We start from the raw sequence: 6,355 nt of genomic DNA on the forward strand, positions 1-6,355 counted from the left end.
AGGAAGACCCCCAGTGAGATGGATTGGCCAGGTGGCACCATTGATGGCATCAAGTGTGGTAGCAGTTGTGAGGTTGGCCCAGGATCGGACATTGTTTTGTTCTGCTGTGCATGGGGTCGCTATGAGTGGGTTCTGACTTGATGGCACCTGACAACAACAACAACAAGTTTTGGAATGCATAGGTTGGAAACAAAGAGAGGATCAGTAGTTGGAAAATACTGCCTTGGTGATAGAAATGACCAGACACTTCTTTGTTGCAAATACCTTTTCAGACAACATGAAAGATGATTAAACACATGAACTTCACCAGATGGAATAAACAGAAATCAAATTGACTACATCTGTGGAAAGAGACAGTGGAAAAGCTCCATATCATCAGCCAAAACAAGACCAGGGACAGACTGTGGAACAAACAATAAATTGTTCATATGCAAGTTCAGGCTAAAGCTGAAGAAAATTAAAACAAGTCCATGAGAGCCAACATATAACCTTGAACATATCCCACCTGAATTTAGAAATGATCTCAAGAAGTGATTTCATGCATTAGACACTAATGACTGAAAACCAGAAGAGTTATGAGATGACATCAAGAGCATCATACAAGAAGAAAGCAAAAGCTCATTAAGATCATACAAGAAGAAAGAAAAGACCAAAATGAATGTTAGAAGAGACTCTGAAACTTCTTCTTGAGTATAGAAATGCTAAAGTAAATGGAAGAAATAAGGAGGTGAAAAGCTGAACGGAAAATTTCAAAGGACAGCCCAAGAAGATACAGTAAAATATGATAATGAAATGTGCAAAGATCTGAACTTAGAAACCAAAACGCTAAGCATTTCTCAAGTTGAATGAACAGAAAAAAATTCAAGCCTCCACTTGAAATACAGAAGGATTCTATGGGAAAAATACTGAATGATGAAAAAAGCATCAAAAGATGATGGGAGGAATACAGAGTCAGTGTACCAAAAGTAAATAGTTGATGTCCACCCATATCAAGAGGCAGCGTATGATCAACAGTCAATGATACTGAAGGAAGAAGTCCACTGTGCACTGAAGGCATTGGCAAAGAACAAGTCTCTGAGATTTGATGGAATGCAAATTGAAATCTTTCAACAAACTGATGTAGTACTAGAGACACTCATTCATCTATGCCAAAAAATCTGGCCAGCTGATTAGAAGAGATCCATATTTGTGTCCATTCCAAAGAGAGGTAATCCTATGGAATGGAAATCATCGGACAATATCATTAATGTTACATGCAAGTAAAATTTTGCTAAAGATAATTTTTAAAAGGCTAGAGTAGTACATTGACAGGGAATTGCCAAAGGTTCAGCCCGTTCAAACAAGAACGTGGAACATATCATTTGTTAGATGGATTTTGGCTGAAAGCAGAGAATACAGGAAAGGTGCTTAGTCATTCATCATTGACTATGGAAAGATATTTGACTATGTAGATCATGACAAGCTATGGACAACACTGCAGAAAATGAGTGTACCAGGAGACTTACTTGTGCTCATGAGGAACCTGTACATAGACCAAGATGCAGTCATTTCAAGAGAACAAGGGGACACTGAAAGGTGTGCCAGGGTTGTATTCTTTAACCAAATGTATTCAATCTGTATGAGCAAATAATTTGAGAAACTGGATTATATGAAAAAGAACATGGCATCAGGACTAGATTAAGACTCATCAACAAAATGCAATATGCAGATGATATAACCTAGCTTGCTAAAAGCAAAGAGGACTTGAAGATCAAAGACTTCAGCCTTCAGTATGGATTGTACCTCAATGTAAAGAAAACAAAAATCTTCACCACTGGAGCAATAAAAGACATCATAAATACAGAGATGACTGAAGTTGTGAAAGGCGTTGTTTTGCTTGGATCAACACTCATGGAGGTAGCAGTCAAGAAATCAAGCGATGTATTACATTAGGCAAATCTGCTCCACAAGATCTCTTTAAAATGTTCAAGAGCAAGGATGGCATGGCAGCTGGATGACTAAGGTGCACCTGACCTAAGATGTGGTATTTTCAGTAGCTTCATATGCATGTGAAAGTTGGCCAATGAATAAGGATGATAGAATAACAGTTGATGCATTTGAGATATGGTGCTGGAGAAGAATATTAAAAGCACCATTGTTGTTGTTGGTAAGTGCTATTGAGCAGATTCAGACTCATAGCAACCCTGTATAGACGCAGCTGGTGAGTTTGGACCACCAACCTTGCAGTTCAAACTGACCTTGAGGTCCAGTGCTTTTCCCTACAGTGCCACACCAGGACTCCAAAAATACCATGGACTCTCAGAAGAACAAACAGATCTGTGTTGGAATGCTCCTTGGAAGCCAAGATGTCTTTGTCTTTCATACTTTGGACATATTATCAGGAGGGACCAGTCCCTAGAGAAAGACATCATACTTGGTAAAGTGGAGGGACAGCAAACAAGAGGGAGACCCCCACTGATGGATTGACACAGTGGCAGCAACAATGGCAGCAATTGCGTAGCAGCAATTGTGAAGAAGATAAAGGACCAGGTGATATTTCATTCTGTTGTACATAGGGTTGCTATGGGTTACAACTGACTGGACAGCACCTAACAACAACAACATTGTGTTTATGATGATTAAAACTTGACAAAACTTGACAACTGCTGATGGTTGTAATCATAATTACATATGACTAATGCAATTAATACCACCAATTATACGTGTGAAAAATGTTTGATTGGCAAATGTGTTACATATATTTTTACAAAGTTTAAGAAATACCAACACAACACATATATGATTTAAAAGACATTGGTTCAAGAATTCTTCTGTTTTGGGTGTATGAATTTCAACACACTGGGAAAAAAATTATTTGGGTGTTCAGCTGAGATAGTTGATGAATCATTTTAAAGTCTGGCTACTACTTCCTAGAAGAAGAAGCTAAAACAATCATCAGTGTAATTTCCCAAATAAAACCCATTACCACTGATTCATTCATAGAGGAAAGTAGAACTCTGCCAGTGTTCCCAAGGCTGTAATCTTTATGGAGGAGCCCTGGTGTGGTGTTGTGGGTTACTGTGCTGGACTGCAAGGTCAGTTTGAACCGCAAGGTCAGAAGTTCAAGCTCACCATCTGCTCCTTCCTTGGAAACCCTGTACAAGGTCGCTGCCAGTAGGAACTGACTTGACATCACTTAACAACAACAACAATCTTTGTGGAGGAATCCTGGTGTGATATTGCGGGAAAAGCACTGGACTGCTAACCACAAAGTTGGAAGATTAAAACCCGCCAGCCACTCCTCAGAAAGGTTAACCTATACAGGGTTGCTATACAGACTTAGTGGCACTTAACAACAACAGGTTCCATAAAGACCTTGTGAATACTTGTTCAAATTCAGCTGGACATTTTTAGCTGCTCGGAGGATGGACTTGTCTATGAATGCCTGACAAAAATCCACAAGTGTTTTTAACTAATAGGTGAATTTTCAAATAACAGATATTTGCAAATCATGAGGGCCTACTATTGTATTTGCCTGAGTCAACCTATGTTTTATTGACTATGCAAAGGCAGTCCATTGTAATTACAACAAATTAGAGATAGCATTGTAAACAATGGGGATTCCAGAACACTTAACGGGGCCCAAGAAGGAAACCGGAAAAAAAACAAAAAGCCGGAAGTTGAACAAAAAAAAAGGAAAAAGCAACCGTTAAAAACAAGGGGGCAACAAGGGTAAAACCCTTCAACAAAATTAATCAAAAGGTTGCCGAAAAAAAAAACCAAACAAACGGAACGGAAGAAAAAAAAAAAAACAAAAAGAACGGAAAAAAAAAAAATAACAAATTGTGATACGCAGATGACACAACCTTGCCAGCTGAAAGTGAAGAGGACTTGAAGCACTAACTGATGAAGATCAAAGACTATAAACATCAATGTGGATTACAACTCAATAGAAAGAAAAATCCTCACAACTGGGCCAATCAACGACATCATGTTAAATGGAGAAAAGATGGAAGTTGTCAAGGATTTCATTTTGCTTGGTTCCACAATACAACCCACATTTCCTAGTGCCCACTGTATGCTCAGCACTTTCCTGGGCTCTGTGTAGCAAGCATACCTTCGAAGAGACTTAATTTCTCAAAGAGTTTCAGGCTATCATTTTTTCCTTTAGGAAACATAGGGAGACTCGCCGTGTTTGTGACAAGGTTAAGCACTTTTTGTTCAGGGTGTTCCCTATGCAAAGAATTGATCTTCACCAACTACTACAATAAGAAGAATGGCTATATTGCACTTTGATGCTTGACTTGAAAACAATTTTATTCTGATTAAAACTTTTGTTTGCTTCGTCCTGAGGTTCTAGGTAAAAGAATGCTTTCTTTATTAATTTTTTTTTCCAGGATTAAAATCTGGAGCTTTTAAAAGTTCACTGCCTTGCCTGCTCTTGCATTGTGCCCTCCCATCACGCACGCATTCATTTTAGATAGCTATTGTTCTCTCTGATGGTAAATGGAAGGTGAAAAGATTGCTTAAAATATATCTGTGAGGACTAATTGTCTCCATACACCACTGCATATTGTACCTCAAGTCCAGACCAACTAGACAGTGCCTGCCTACCACTACGGAAAGTTATGATGAAGGACACATTAGAGCCATCCCGACAGAAAGGGAGAAAAATGTGGAACAGAACTCAGGCTCTTAAAGATTTCAGACTTAATTGGATCTATTGAGGAACCCTGAGTCTATGGCCCTGCGTTGCTATTCAAACCTTGAATCAGAACTTTTAAACTGTGTAACGGTTTAGCCCAAAATGTAAAGATTGTCACCATGGAGTTCTGCATTCTTCTAACAAATCATCTGTATAAGACTAAGTAGACAAGTGCTATTTGAAAGTACAGATTCAGGAGAAGGGGGCAGGGAGAGTAACTCAATGGGAGTGAAACAAGTAGAACAGAAATAATAATATTGGCACAATGTGAAGAATGTAACCCAGGTCCCTGGTCATTACATCTGGTGGTGGTGGTGATTACGTGTCGTGGAGTCAGTTCCGACTCATAGCGACCCTGTACAGGGTTTCCGAGGGTCTTTATATGTAGCAACTGGTAAACGGGACCAGGCTTTGCTGTGTCTGTTTTCCCCAAACAAAGTGAAAGAAATGTATCTGTGACTACTTCGGTCATTTCAACCCATATGCATTGAACACTTGCAGACCAGGCTCTGTGTAATGCACAGTTACCGACATGCGTAAAGCATAGCCTTGGACCGTAACTGTCAAATGTTGGCTTGGGCTTTCAATCATTGTTAAGAGCACTAAGATGGAGGAAGGAAATGGGTTGACAATCCTGGCAGACCCTTGAAGCCCAGCCAGGATGGTCTGTATTACAGTCCTCTGTGGAACTTAAAAAATTAAAATAAAATAAAAAGTTATTTCCAGATTCTATCCCAGACCAACTTCATCAAAATCTCCATGAGGTATGAGAGTCTGCATTCTTCAAAAGCTTCCCAGGTTCATGAATAGCTAAGGTTAGGCATCTAGAGCCTCACTGTCCAATATGGCAGCCACAAGACCAGCGGTTCTAACTCACCAGCTGTTCCTTAGAAACCCTACACAGGGTCGCTATGAGTCAGGACCAACTCAACAACACTTAACAGCAACAATCATGTCTGAGTCCTGGTGTGGCAATGTGGGTTAAAGCGATGGACTGCAAAATCAGTTAGAACCGCAAGGTCGGTGGTTCAAGCTCACCAGCCATTCCTCAGAAATCCTATACAGGGTCGTTGTGGGTCAGAACGGACTCAACATCACTTAATAACAGCAGCAATCACATCTGAGCTCTCTGTTGATGAAAGTAGCTAATTCATTGCTCACCTACTAACTGGACGGCTGATGGTTCTAACAAAGACTGACAATCTGCATCCAAAAGGCCACAACCAAGAAAACTGTGGAGAGTACATCTCTATCCTGCAACACAACACGTGAGGTCACCATAAGTGGGAACCAAGTATATGACAACTGCTGCTCTTTGTTTATTTGTTGTAATCACGTGTGGGAATTTAAATTAATTGAAATAAATTGAAATGTTTCATTTCTGTTCCTCAGTCACACCAACCACGTTTTAAGTGCTCAGTAGCTGTTTGTGGCTAGTGACTTTTATACTGGACAATACATTCACGTTTTTAATCATCACAGAACATTCTGTTGGGCTGTGCTGATAGAACCGACCACAGCTTGACAACCATTTCTCCTTCCCCCAGATTCACATACACATAGATCTTGTTCCTCCCTTTAACAAGCATCTTGCTTTAAAGGGTCACTTGTATCCTAGTCCTATTCTCTCCTCCTAAGATACTAAGCTATTTAGGGGTAGGACCTGACCTT

The sequence above is a fragment of the Chrysochloris asiatica genome, unplaced genomic scaffold, assembly GCF_000296735.1.
Source record: "Chrysochloris asiatica unplaced genomic scaffold, ChrAsi1.0 scaffold00121, whole genome shotgun sequence".
In the NCBI taxonomy this organism is placed as follows: Eukaryota; Metazoa; Chordata; class Mammalia; order Afrosoricida; family Chrysochloridae; genus Chrysochloris; species Chrysochloris asiatica.